We start from the raw sequence: 14639 nt of genomic DNA, 5'->3' as shown, positions 1-14639 counted from the left end.
AAGCCCTCTGACTTTCCTCTTGCTCGTGACCTGTGTGGCCCTGGTAGTGTTGGAGGTTATGACCTGGTACCGGATTAGCAATTTCTAAACTGTCTCGGCTACAGATTGGGATTGACTCAATACTCTGACCCATCCTCTTACTGCTAATTGGTTAACCCTCTAATCCAGCTGGCGGTCAGCAGTAACGCTCTCCAAAGGCTGTTGGGCTGGAGCTCAGCCTGCTGCGCCAGGAAACTGATGCCAAACTGTCGGTTCATTAACAACAAGTGGTGAGAATACAGATACCTTGTTGACACATTTGTATGGGAGGACTTTGGTAAACTGCAAACTTCTACTGTAGTACTCGCCAGACTGGGTGAGAGGTGGAGGCATGGGGCCTGTGTAAGGACTTTGATCTTTTGCAATCAAATGAGTTTCTCAGATCAGTCTAAACTAATATCACAACTCTGTGATCAATGTTGACAACAATCTCTGCCATATTTGTACAATTTGCGTAACTTTTTATTTATTTATTTATTTATTTTTTTGGGTGTTCCAACCCCCCACAGGAATGGATTAGCCAATCAGTTTGCTTGCTATGCATGTCTGAGATTTGGAGTGATGTGTGCATCAATAAGTAGTTAAGAATAAGAGTAGGGCTGTCCCAAACAATTCCTTTTTTTTTTTATGATTTATTTATACATTTTCAGTTACAAAACAGTGGGAGACATAGATACACAAAAAATATAACAGTAAACAGATACACCAAGGTCCCACTAGAAAAAAAACAACAGCAAAAAAACAATTGAGTGCAATACAATCCTACATAAAGTTAACCCAATTATATATTGATCAGACAGCACAGAAGTAGTATCATTTAAATTGGTGATTGGTGGTGATTGGTGAGCTTGGGGTCAGAGGATGGGGTGCAAAATCAAATACAGAGAGCAGGGTCAAGCTGGAGAGTTTGGACATGTTCACGAAGGGGTTGCCAAAGCTTGACAAAAATAGTGCTAGGTCGACGAAGAGAGTACCTAATTTTCTCTAGTTTCATGAAAAAAAGAACATCTCTAACCCAGCGAGAGTGAGATGGAGGGCGGGGGCTCTTCCAATTCAGTAGAATTAACCGTCTAGCCAAAAGAGTTAAAAAAGCTACAAAGTCTGAGAAATAAGAAGGCAAAGAATGGCCAGGCTGGAAGACCCCAAATAAACCAATAATGGGACAAAGTGGTATTTCCGCAGAGGTTATGGCTGACAATGAGTCAAAAATTTGCCTCCAAAAGGAAGACAGGGCAGGGCAGGACCAGAACATGTGAATTAAAGTTGCTGAACCAGAATGACACCGGTCACACTCCGGGTCAATAGAGGGGTTAATGCGAGCTAATCTGGTTTTGGACCAGTGTGCTCTATGAACCACCTTGCACTGTATAAGTCTATGACTTGCACAAAGAGAGGAGGAGTAAACCCTGTTCAAGACTGCTTTCCATGTCTCCTCGTTGATGTCAGTACCGATGTCTTGGGACCAGACGTGCGTAGACAGTGCGTAGGTTATCAGAGGAAAATTGCAAATTGACAATTATATTCACTAATTTACAAATTGACCCTTTAGTACAAGGATCCACACTCAGAATGGTGTCCAAATCTGAAGGAGGGGGGACATTTGGAAAGTTAACCATTTTTTACGTATAAAGTCTCGAATTTGTAAATATCTGAAAAAATGGCTTTTGGGAACATTAAACTGGGAGGTCAACTGAACAAAAGAGGCAAAAACACCATCAATATAAAGGTCTGCAATAGAAACCAATCCAAGATCTCTCCAGGAAGTATATGCACAATCCAAAGTGGAGGGGTGAAACGAAGGGTTAGAATGTATTGGGGATAACAAGGGGGTATTATGAAGACCAAAGTGCCGCAAAAATTGGGTCCAGATTTTAAGAATTTTTTTAACAATTATATTATTTGAATATTTAATCAGGGACATTGTATATGGAAGGCATAGAAGAGCAGCCAAGGAGGAGGACGTACACGATGCGTTCTCAATGTGAAGCCAGGATGGGGAATTGATGGAGTTGCTTGAATGGAACCAGTAAAGGGTGGAGCGTATATTCGCTGCCCAATAGTACATAAAAAAATTCGGAAGAGCCAGGCCATCCAATTGTTTTGTCTTCTGCAGACTGCCTTTCCTGAGCTTAGGAGTTTTTTTATTCCAGAGAAACTTAGAAATAGAGCTATCAAGTGTAACAAAAAAGGACTTTGGAATAAAAATAGGAATGCACTGAAATAAATATAAAAATTTAGGGAGCACGCTCATCTTAATACAATTAACTCTACCAATCAGGGATATAGGAAGGAGAGACCAACGATTAAAATCCTGTGCCAGATGATTAAGCAATGGGACAAAATTGTGATCAAATAGATCTGAAAAGCTTTTTGTCATATTTATGCCCAAATATCTAAAACTCTGTAAAGAATTTTTGAAGGGCAGGGATGCTAATGGATAAACCAAAGCAGACTCATTGATGGGCATTAATTCACTTTTGTTCAGATTTAATTTATAGCCTGAAATTAGACCGAAATCTTTTATCAAATTCAGCACTACAGGAATGGAGGTGCCAGGGTCGGACACATATAACAGAAGATCATCCGCATATAAGGATAGCTTATGTGCCAACCCTCCCCTTTGTATGCCAGCCATCGCGCTAGATCTTAGAGCAATTGGCAAAGGCTCAATAGCTATAGCAAACAGCAGGGGGGAAAGTGGGCATCCTTGTCTAGTCCCACGACCAAGGGAGAAATACTCAGAGTAGTTATTGTTTGTTCGTACACAGGCCAAGGGAGACATGTATAAGAGCCTGATCCAAGCTATAAATTGGTCAGGAAAACCAAATTTCCTCAGTGTGTAAAACAAATAGTGCCACTCGACTCCATCAAACGCCTTCTCAGCATCCATGGAAATAACTAACTCTGGAGATTCATTCAAAGAAGAGGAGTAAAGAATGTTCAAAAGGCGTCTAATATTATGAAAAGAGTGCCTGTTTTTGATAAATCCTGTTTGGTCTGGGGAAATGGTCGGAAGTACTGTCTCCAGACGCCTCGCTAGGACTTTAGCTAATAATTTCACATCTGAACAAAGTAAGGAGATGGGACGATAATTACTACACTGAGAAGGATCTTTATCTTTCTTGAGAATAAGAGAAATAATAGCCTGCCGTAAAGAGTGAGGTAGGATACCTGAGCTGTAAGACTCATTAAACATATTAAGCAAAAGAGGTGATCATTTGTCAGAGAACGTCTTTAAAAATTCTGCAGGAAAGCCATCAGACCCCGGGCATTTACCACTCTGCATTAGACTAAGAGAAGCCTTAACTTCATCTAAAGTAAGAGGGGCTGCTAAATTTGAGGAAATATCAGGATCAATGCAAGGCATATTTAGGGAACTGAAAAAATCAGTTGCCTCATTTGTAGCAAGTAGATCAAAATCTGTCTTTGCCGTAAGAAGCTTAACAAAGAGATCAGGCCTTGGGGAATTAGCATAGTTTGACTGCAGGACTGTCAAAGTATTAAAAATATTAGCTCTCCTTTCATTCATCACCTTTCTTTTGTAAACTGAATAAGAAATAATTTCTCCCCTTAAGTAAGCCTTACACGCCTCCCAAATGGTCTTAGCTGAAATGTCCGGAGTAGTATTTGTGGAAATAAAAAGGTCGATCCGATCGTTAATAACCGCTATAAAATCTGAATCTTTGAGCAATAAGGAGTTAAAACGCCAAGGAGACCGCAACATTGAAAGGCCTGGTAAAGTAAATAACAATAGTATTGTATATACATGAGCTAGCCAGTGGAAGCAATTTGTTATCAACCAGAAAATAATCGATGCGGGAGAAAGAACGATGAACTGGTGAAAAAAAAGAAAACTGTTTTGTGTTGGAATTAAAAAAGCGCCACAAATCAGAAACCCCATATTGCTCCATAAATAACTGAATAATCTTGCTGGATTTAGACTGCGCACAGGGCCTAGAAGAAGAGCGATCTAGAAAAGGGTCTAAACAGCAGTTAAGATCCCCACCAAGAATCAGTTGGTTGGAATGCAAATCAGGGAGGGAAAACAGGACTTTTTTGAAAAAAGCCTCATCATCCCAATTAGGACCATATACATTGGCCAAAATCAAGCAAACTCCATTGATCTGTCCTCTAATAATAATAAAATGCCCAATTGCCCATTGGGGTCTGAGATGACCTCAGAGACAGAGAAGGGAACTGATTTATGAATAAGAATAGCAACCCCTCGAGACTTACTCTGAAAACCGGAATGGTAGAGCTGGCCCACCCATCCCTTTCTAATTCTTAGATGATCTGCCGGCCTGAGGTGCGTTTCTTGAATAAAGTCTATGCTAGTATTCAAATGTTTCAAATAATTAAGAACTTTATTTCGCTTCACCGGAGAATTCAGGCCCTTAACGTTCCAACTGGCGAATTTCAGTGCACCACGAGGTGCTGCCTTGTTACTCATCACAGACATGGGTAGTTAATACTATGAACATGACCAGATTTCTGAGCCCCCACCCATAAGCCACCCAGCCACCAACACGTCTTGCCTGTAGCATATGAGGATACAAAGTAGGGTAATATTGATTGCACACGAATCGACAAAGGTAAAAAAATTAAAATTAAATAATAATAAGAAATAAATAAATAAAATAAAAAACAATAGAACCACCCACCCAGCCTTACACTAACTGCCAACAAAACCAGCAACTGGAACCACTTTACCATGACAGGTAAGTTTCCTAACTCCTAGTCCTCCCATACATGATACGTAACCTCAATAATATTTGTCCAAAGCTTACTGACAGACTTAGACTCCTAAACAAATCTAATGAATAAAATCCAAGTAGTAATAATAATAATAAATAAATAAATAAATAAATAAATAAAATATAAAAAACGGGCAAAAGAGCAGTAAAATCAGGTGTCTCAATTTAGAACGCTATGTATTGATTTAAAGATCAAACGGAAGGGTCGTTGGGAGAACATGTTAACAAAGTAATACCAAACACTCACCATTATCAAATTTTAACAAACAGTCCAATATTAAATTCACTAGGCAACAGCACAAGTTGTACCTAAAATAATAGACTGGAGAGCAAAAAAAATAAAAAATAAAAAAGCTCAGAGTATAATAGTCTGCTTATCTCAGGTCGAACCATTAAAAAACACATCATGAAACTAGATTCCCAAGATAATACTGTAAATAGAACAGACGAATCTTCAATTTTAGTAAGTTTGGGGAATAGAGGAAAAAAAAATGTGGCAAACAGGCAAGATACAAGTCCACACTGTCTCAAAAGCCTCGGTTGTCCCCGATATTACAAGAGAAAAAAAAAAAATAATAATAATAATTCAAGACTGTTGATTGTTGATAGTAGAATGCAGACCATCGAACCTACTGTGAGTCCAAGCTCTGGATGAAGTTGTTGGCTTCCAAAACAGAAGCCAGCCATTTCTTCTCACTGTTTGGAAGTGTGATTCGCAGTCTAGCAGGGTAGAGAAGCGCAGGTTTGAGACCGCGTTTGTACAGTGACGACATCACATCTTTTTATTCGGCGCGAAGTTTCAAGACCTCAGGGCAGTAATCCTCAAAGATAAGGATCTTATGTCCTTCATACAGCAGCTCACCCTTTTTGCGAGATTCACGGATGACCAGGTCTTTCACTTGAAAGGGATGAAATCGCAGAATGACAGGTCGCGGTCTCTGCCCTGGCGCTGGTTTGGGTGCGAGGCTACGATGAGCTCTGTCCAGCTCAGGTGGCGAGGTTAACACCGGAGATCCAAGGACATCCACCAGGAGCTGGGAAAAGAATGTAGTCGGACGCGGCCCCTCGATTGACTCTGGTCAGCCCAGAATTCGAATATTTTGACGCCGGCTGCGGCTCTCGAGGTCTGAGACTTTAGCCTTGAGTCACTCATTATCCTTCTGGAGCCTCGAACACATAGCTTCGACTTACTCAAGCTGTTGACTAATTTCCGTAGTTCCAGACTCGAGATTACCGATGCGGAGATCATGATCTGCCAAAGTAGACTGAATGTTACCTAGATTGGTTGACAAGCTTTCGAAAGATGCTTTCGAAAGATGCGGCGATCGAGGCTCTGAGATCGTCATGTAAAGCACTGATCTCGGCTAGCGTAATGCTATCACCCGGTGTAGATGCGCCTTCTCGGTCTTTATCAGCCTGTTTGCCCTTTCCTTTGGACATCACGAAACCGTTAATAAACAAATGCTGTCAGATGCCAACAAAAATGCTGAGGTTTAAATGAAAAAACACTGAACAGTTTTGGGAGCGAGCCGCGCACACGTCTACTCCTCAGGTGCCATAACCGGAAACCCACAATTCTTTTTTTTAACGATTAATCTAGCGATAATTTTTTCGATTAGTTTTTTTTTTTTTTTTTATAAAATTTGTATATCCAAAAAAAAGCCTCCCCAGCGCCAGTCTCCCCTGGCGGCAGTCTCCCCTGACGACGCTAAGAGCCCACGGAAGCGGAGCCCGCGAAAGGAGAACCCAAAGCACGATGGGGGCGAGGCAAAAATCAGGAAATTTGACCAAGTGCGAGGTCCAAAGTCTGTAGTGAATTGCAATTGCAAATTTCCTCTTCATCGCATAAAAGGCCAAAACACTTCTACCTCAATTACAGCGCCCCCTAAAATCTGGTCCAACAATAATCTCAAATTTTGTGATGATAGCATTTACTGCAGCAGAGATATTTCATTGCAAATTATTCCCATTTAAATGCATTGACTTATTTGCCAAAAGGCCTCTACGTTCATTATAGCGCCCCCTAACGGCCGATTTTAACCAAATTTGGTAGGGAGGCTTGGAGTGGGATGTCGAACAACAACACCGAGTTTTGCTCAGATACCTATTAATTTGGCCGAGATATGTTAACGTTCGTGTTTTGTGGCTAGCTACGAAAATTTGTTTGCTTGTAAATTGCGAATGGTGTAACGTAGCAAAATTCTTTTGATAACTTTAGGTCAGGTCCATATGGAGATGCTACCTGCCAAGTTTCGTACCAATATCTCACACGGCCTAGGACGAGTTCGAAACGTTGGTTTTGCGCATTGCATGATATTGCGAAAAACTTCTTAGCACAGATGGGCGAGGCCTATGTCATCAGACTCGGATGGATTCAAGGAACACGTGGATATAAGGGTTTCTAATCTGCGATGTAGACTGTGGGAGTTATAGGCAAAAACACGTTTTACGTCATTATAGCGCCACCTAGTGGTGCATGTGTGTAATGTTTGGTAGGTAAGGTCCATGACCCATTGTCCATCTACGCTGTAAATTTTAAGTTGCTCACATTAGTGTAAGTGGTGAATCCAAAGCTGGGTCCTATAGGCCACGCCCACTTTGACGAATCAGTACCCCACTGTAGGCGTGGCCTCAGGAGTGGGCCGAGATGGTACACTCAAAATTTCGTAAAAATCGGATGAGCCGTTCATGAGATTTAAACTTATTGTACTTGTAGCGCCCCCTAGTGGCCAATTTTTGTGTAACTGGTTGGGGAGCATAAGAGGCTCATGCCAAACAAGATTCTAAAGATTCGCGATGATACCATTTATTTTGGCCGAGATATGGCAATGTTTGTGTCTTCGTAGCTAGCTACACAAATTTGGTTGTGTGTAATTCACGAAATTTTCATCCGACAAAAATTCTTTTATGCAGATCGGTCACACGGTCTAGGAGGAGTACAAAAAAGCAGGTTTACGATAAATCGTGATTTTTCACGCAGAAAAGTCTAGGCGGAAATGGGCGTGGCCTATACCACGTGATTCAGCTGGATCCAGTGAACGCGTAGATGTATGGCTTTTGAATGTTGTGTGTACGGTGTGGGAGTTATAAGGCCAAACGCGTTTTTTTCTGCTATAGCACCACCTAGTGGCTGAATGTTTTTGTCCGAGATCCTTGCAGTGATCTGGACCAGTCCTGAAAACAGCACCCCCCCACCATGTACGGTTTAGGCTGTAGAATGTGTTTTATCGGCGGAAGAATAATAAGAAACCTTAGGAAAGCAATAGGGTTCCACAGCCCTGCTGTGCGAACGGCGTAGCTTCGCTACCGCCGATTCTTCCAGCCTCGGGCTTGGACCCCTAAAAACTTAAAGTAAACAGAGCAAGTGAAAAAAGAGTAGCCTGTATTTGCTTTTTTAACAGTAGTAGGTAAAATAATGAATAAGCTCTTGTCCCTTTTAATATTACAGTAAAAAGAAGTGCCATTTTAGCAACATATGAAATCAGATGTATCAAATAAATCCAACATAAGGCAAGTTGCAGAGTGTCTAATATAACAGTCTGTAATGGATTTGGGAAAATAACACTGCAGACTGACAGTGTTTGATGATGCTTAATGTTAAGTCATAGTGGGGCATTAAAACGAATCAACGAACTAACGTACCGTTGGGCTACTACTGGGAACACATTCCTTGTCACTATGTTGATAATCACACACGTCTACAGTGCACGTTGTGTCAGAGTCCGTCCCGGCCCAACACATTAACTGTAATTATGAGCCTGATTTAAACCCGACAATTTTTTAATACGTGGGGCGTTATAAAGGACTCGTGAGATATCTAAAACAATCTGGCCTGGTTGCGCAATTATCGAAGACAGTGCTACAGATGAGGGAGACACGATTTTAGCACGGTTTACCTCACACTCAGGTCAGTGCAGGACAATATACCCAGAGCTACGGGAGAATCTGGAGAGGCATAGCTTTCTCCCTACCCAATTAAGCTAATAAAGTAATGATTAAAAAAACACAAATACTTGATGAAGGGCCTGGCCCGGCCCAACCCGGCCCAACCCGGCCCGAGGATAGTGGTGGGACATATGGGCCCGACCCGGCCTGTGGGTCAATTTTGGGCTCGGGCAGAGAATCTACACTCTACTTGGGAGAGAAAGGCACAATAAGGTGAGCAGAATTTAGGGTGTTTTGCTGCTGTTATCCTGACTCAGGGATGCATTTTACAAAGTCTACAGACTACCACGTTGTTGTTGGCATTAAGAGTAAAATACTCCCACACTTTAGAAGACCGTGTGTGAGCCTTTTTCTCAACGTGTTGTTGAACTTGCGAGGAATCCATACTTGCGCTGTTGCTGGAGGCAGGCAGCCAGTTATTTTTAGATCTCTACATGTGACGGGTCGACGCAAATTATTTGTGTCGACGCATTTACGTAATCTATTACGTCGACGAATCGTCCCAGCCCCAGATAAGAGTAACACCTCAACGGAAACTGTTATTTGGCCTTTGATATTGTATGGCATTGACAGTTACATTAGAACTGAAATGGATAAAGTCAAAATGTGTTTACACAAAGATACACAGAGATCCCTGATGCTGAATTGATTAGCTTGATTAGATAATAGAGGTGAAGCAGTGCCATCTTTGAGCCAAACCACCCACTGTGAAAAATCACATAAGACAGGTAATCTGAATGAAGATGAACCAGTGTCTCTGGGATCTTAATTACTTCATATGTAATCTCATTGTATTACCATGCACAGTCTGCCAGTCATTCAGTTTAAACTAACAGCATTATGCTCACAGAGAACAAGATGCCATATGTTCAGGTAGGAGCTGTCAACTCGGATTGGGGAGATTTCAGCTGCCGAGAGTCCTCTTTTCTCTCCATTTGTGTCAGGTATTTCCCCCCGGTGGCAAACTGGAACAAATGTTAAGGCTAATTGATCCAGCTAATGAAATGGCTCTGCCCCAGACTGAGGTCATACACACACATTCCAGGAATTACAGATGTGCTTATACTACAAGGCAGGGATAGATGGCTGAATAAGTGGGGGATAAATGAGTGGTCAAGGACTAATTGATTCATCGGAGTTGCGTGGCATGGCTGTGTGCGTATGTGTGTGTTTTCATGCACATTGGATGTCAGCCACTGGCCTAAATGTAGATATGATGGCTGATGGGATGGATTAGTCAGAGGGGGAGTAACAGTAAGTGGCTCCTTAATGGGCAGCTGTGGCCTCATCTGTCAACTCTGTACAGAACCTTTAACCAAGGCATCGGGCAGTGTAGACACAGCCTCACACACACACACGCATGAAGGATATCATTGTGCTGGATCTAAAAACATTATCTTGTTGTAAATGCTGACACAATTATACAATTAATTGATCAGCCAAATGGCGACAATTCTGATAATTTAGTAATCATTATGGGATTTATTTGCTGGTTCATGCAATTCTTAAATGTGAAGATTTAGCTTCTCTCTGCTTTATGTAATTGTAAATTCAATATTTTGGGGTTTTAGGACTGTTAGTCACAATTCAAGCACCATGGGACATTGTAATGGTCATTTTTGCAAGTCAATTTACATAAATAACTCTTTAATCTGCAAATGTATATAGTCAGTGAATAATAAAGTGAAATGAAATGGCAATTCGAAATCAAGCCTGCTGTACTAACCTGACAAATTAAGAAGAATGGGGAAGACCTTAGCATTGTAGATACTGTAGACTACCACATATATGTGAAATGTGTGGGAATGGATAAAAGAAGCTCTACTAGAGGTTTGGAATTCCTCAGGGATTCCTCTTAAATCCAACAAGCTTGGATTTGGCTTTCCGGAGCTTCCTCCATTACAATATTGATCAGGAAATAATTATCCATTCTTTGTTCTCTCTCTCTCGCTCTCTCTCTCTCTCTCTTTCTCTTTCTCTCCCCCTCCCTCCCTCCCTCCCCTCACAAGCAATGCATGCAGTTGTAGCCATTGAGTCCTTGCCCTTTTCATAAACATCATAATCTTAGTTGTTGGACATTTCTGCACACGCCGCAACCCCATTTAGCTTAACTTCACTTACCAAAACTGTGATGCTTTTAGCTCCCTGTGTTCCTTTTGGGGCACAGTGCTTAATAACGGTGCAGTTTGCCCTGCCTCATAATTGAATATACCACTGGCAAGTCAAAGTGTTTTTCTATGCCCCTCTGTCTCTTTGTGTGTGCTTGTGTGTACATTGGGAGTCGGCTGTGAATTGAAATAAAACTGTGCTGATAAACATGCTTCCTGCAGACCCCCTAGGCTCATTAAAGTGCTACAGTGCCAGAAGACCATTTGTCTCCGAGTGGTGAATCCACAGTGGAGGCAGAGGAGTGATGGCACATCGAGCTGTGTGGTCTCCGTCTCTGCTGGGGATGCAGTGAAGGAGGTGGGAGGTGTTTTTTGTGTGTGTGTGTTTGTCGGCCTGTGTGCTCACGACTTGGACACGCATTCTCACTTTCTAATTTTCTCTACTGAATAATGTGCTTAATTTGAATCCAAGGCCACACTGCATCTATTAGAATAGATTCAAATACCTGGAGCCAGTCAATATTAGCTGGTCTTAGAGGAATGCAGATTCCAGGGGGGTGAAATAGATGTCTGACTGTAGCCTATTCTGCGTAGACATGAGGCTCGTTCGAGATGAGCCAGGTCTGCGCAGAATCGTTCACCAGCGATCGCGGCCCAATGCATGCCGGTTAGATTTGTGTCCAACTTGATCCCGACTTGCTCTGACGTCATGCACACGTGGGCAACGATAATCTCATGAGATCAAGGCGGCCGCAGTTCTGAGACGCAGGCAGCGCAGTTGCTTTTCACCAACTGCAAGACCCAGGTGGACCCAGAGCATGCTGGGAAACGCCAGCCTCTCAGCTGATCTAACAGCTGATTGGTTCAGAATTGACTGACGTTTTATATAAACTTTTTTTTTTTTTTATTGATTTTGAATTGGAGGGATTTTAACTGCTATTTGTCTGATATAAAGGCTTATTCTGTACAGAACATATGTTGTGTGGCTGATAGTTTTGTTTAGAAGTCAGAGAGACTAAATCCGTTCAGATTACAGATCATCTACAGAGTTATTTATTAAAATCAGCAACAGATCGCATGTAGAGCATTTTGAGAGCTACTCTGTCATAATTGAAACAAATAACTTGCGACAGTGTACAAGCGGATATATGGGTCTGATAACATTTTATTAAATTGGAATCGGACCACAGTGTTTTTGTGACTTCCTGTTCAGCATGAAGGCTGCTGGAATCGTCTGGAAACTGTCCGACTTGACCGTGGATTTTTGTCACCGCCCCCGGCTGCTGCCGCCTGCTCTCGTCCACTTTACCGGCGAGGCGCAGTTCATCTTGAACAAGCCTACTGTTTAATGTGGTAAACATGGTTCCTGCCTCGGCGGAGCACATGCTCTCGTCTTAGTCTTTCTTGAAAAAGATAGAAGTTGTTATTGCTGCTGTTCCAGGGAACCTTTTTTTTTTTTTAATTGTCGTGCTTTTAAACTTCATATTTCAGTGGTGCTTGTAGGTAGATTACCTATTATTTATCTTTTGGACAAAGCCAAGCTAGCTCCCCCTGCTCCCAGTCTCCATGCTAAGCTAAGCTAACCGTCTCCTGCTGTAGCTTCATGTTAAGATATAAGCATAAACATCTAACCTCTAGCAAGAAAGCGTATAAACTTATTTCTCTGTTCCTTTTTTAATTTAGAATTTTTTTTTATAAAGTTTGTTTACTGGATATAGTATTTCAATTAGTCGTTTCTAATAACATTAATAATATCAGAACCGCTAGAATTAAATAAAACCAATGAGAAGCTGAATTATAAATCAAAAATTGACTAAACAGATTTTGTTCTACTTAGATTCAATAGTAATTTAGTCTGGTTTGATAAATTATTTAATCTATCATTTAAGATTGGTTCCCTTTGATTCCCCAACTCTTTTTATTTTTTATTTTTTATTAATACTATTTATGTATTATCAGCACGGATGGCTGTGAAACCATGCAAGTAACCTTCAATAATTTATGTCCATCATCTGAGAGGTTTTCTACTTGTAGCAATTCATCTTTGGTGCTCTGGAAAACTGTTCTCAAGGCAAGAGTTTGGACAGCCAACTTCTAATCATTTTACAATTTTGTGGAATTACTGGTTCTCTCGAAATCATCACCACATGTCAAATTATGTATTCTCTAATATGCCAAGTCAAGCATGACAACTGAAGGACACAACTTAAGTACAGTTGGTTATCATGGCGAAGAGACACTGTTCCTCAACATACTGGGCATGCTTTGTACACCACACACACACACACACACACACACACACACACACACACACACACACACACACACACACACACACACACACACACACACGGGCCCTCGCACACTCCCACATACACACACGCTTCTAATAATAATAGAGTGGGATGCCTGAGGAATGTGTCCAGGCAAGCAAAAACATTCTACCGCCAGTTTGGCAGAAAGTGACTGCCGAGTCTTTTAATTTGCCCTACTACTATTTTCTCCCTCTTGTGCAATCAGTGATTTGTGTATTTCCATGTTTAGCAGTGAGGGAGACAAGACAGAGAGCTGCGCCTATTTACTTACCAGTCGTTTCAGTCAGGGGTTGTTGGTGCGTGACTGGGAGACATGCACTGGAGGCAGTGCTGACTAAAGCAGACATGGTGCGAGGATTCAGCTCAGCCGCAGCCAGGATTCTGTCAATGACCAAACCACAGTACAAAATGAGTCCTTGTTTCCTAATAGCAGCAGAAAACAGCAGGCAAAAAATACTCCGATCATCTCCATGTAGCTGCAATATCAGCACATATCTTAAATACTAGTCTGCATGATATTGTGCTGTGGCAATTACATTTACAAGTCCCCCTCCACTCATAAATGTGTTTTTATGTTTATGTCCCCTCAAATGTCTGTCCATGACTATACGGACTTGTATAGCCACAGCAAAGTTTGTCACTAGAGAGGTGTTTTTACATTCCTCTCCTGAAGGTGGAGATGTCTGTGCACTTCTCTGAAATTTAAGATGTAATTGTATCCCGGGCAAGCTTGATTTAGTATGTCACTATTGCATAAACCACTCGCTGTCTAACACGCAAAAGACAGCAAAGAAACCTGAAACCTCCAGCGCAGAGTGGACTGCCAGTACAGAGGGCGAAAACACACTGTCATTGTAGATGTCAGCCACTGCCAGTTAGAAGCTAACAAGCTTACAAACAACATAAACAATAAAAGATGCTAACTACGCTTACCACTCTGATAGATCTACTAGTCGCTGATTTTAGTGCTCCGAGTCTGGGTCTTACTGACGCCGGGTTCAGACAGGACACTCAAACTATAGCTGCGGACCCTGAGCTCGTGGAGCTCTGCAAGCGGGCCGCCTGTCTGTCCCGCCACCTCCTGTCTAAACCCCTTATGAGGCTGAAACATGCAGGTAATGGCTGAATCTTATCGATGTTTCTAGCCATCTTGATGCACACTGCTCTTTTACTGGTCAACCTGAGGTAAATGATTAGGTAGCTGCTTAAGGCTAGATCCAGAATTTCTCAAAAGGTAGATGTGCTTCGAGTCCCTATTTTTCTTTCTTTTTTTTTTACTTTTTATTTGGGTAAACCATGATAAACTAAATATTAATCCTAACAGAGTATTTTTACATACTTTAAAAATATCTAGAGTGGGACTTTAGTAAGGGAATATTTATAGAACCCCAAATTAACTCTGAATCTGTGTTTAGGGCGTGTTCCTGACAGGACATTGTTCCGAGGCCATCTGTTCACCCGTCCCCATAGTCACTACA

At 41.6% G+C, this 14639-nt stretch overlaps 2 long non-coding RNA genes across 4 annotated transcripts in view; one reads left to right on the top strand and one right to left on the bottom strand.

The window, feature by feature from the left end:
- Window positions 1-14639, top strand: part of LOC120546243 — a 125091-nt gene that overhangs the window by 93480 nt on the left and 16972 nt on the right. The window lies entirely within an intron of this gene.
- The window catches only part of LOC120546242, a 97825-nt gene that overhangs the window by 79339 nt on the left and 3847 nt on the right, over window positions 1-14639 (bottom strand). For all 3 annotated transcript variants that reach the window (XR_005636841.1, XR_005636840.1, XR_005636839.1), the window contains exon 2: window positions 13433-13542. This is a non-coding gene — a long non-coding RNA (uncharacterized LOC120546242). The remainder of the gene's footprint in view (window positions 1-13432; window positions 13543-14639) is intronic.

This window comes from Perca fluviatilis, chromosome 18 (genome assembly GCF_010015445.1).
Source record: "Perca fluviatilis chromosome 18, GENO_Pfluv_1.0, whole genome shotgun sequence".
NCBI classification, from domain to species: domain Eukaryota; kingdom Metazoa; phylum Chordata; class Actinopteri; order Perciformes; family Percidae; genus Perca; species Perca fluviatilis.
Note: the sequence above shows the minus strand (reverse complement) of the source record. Positions and strands in the feature narration are given on the sequence as shown.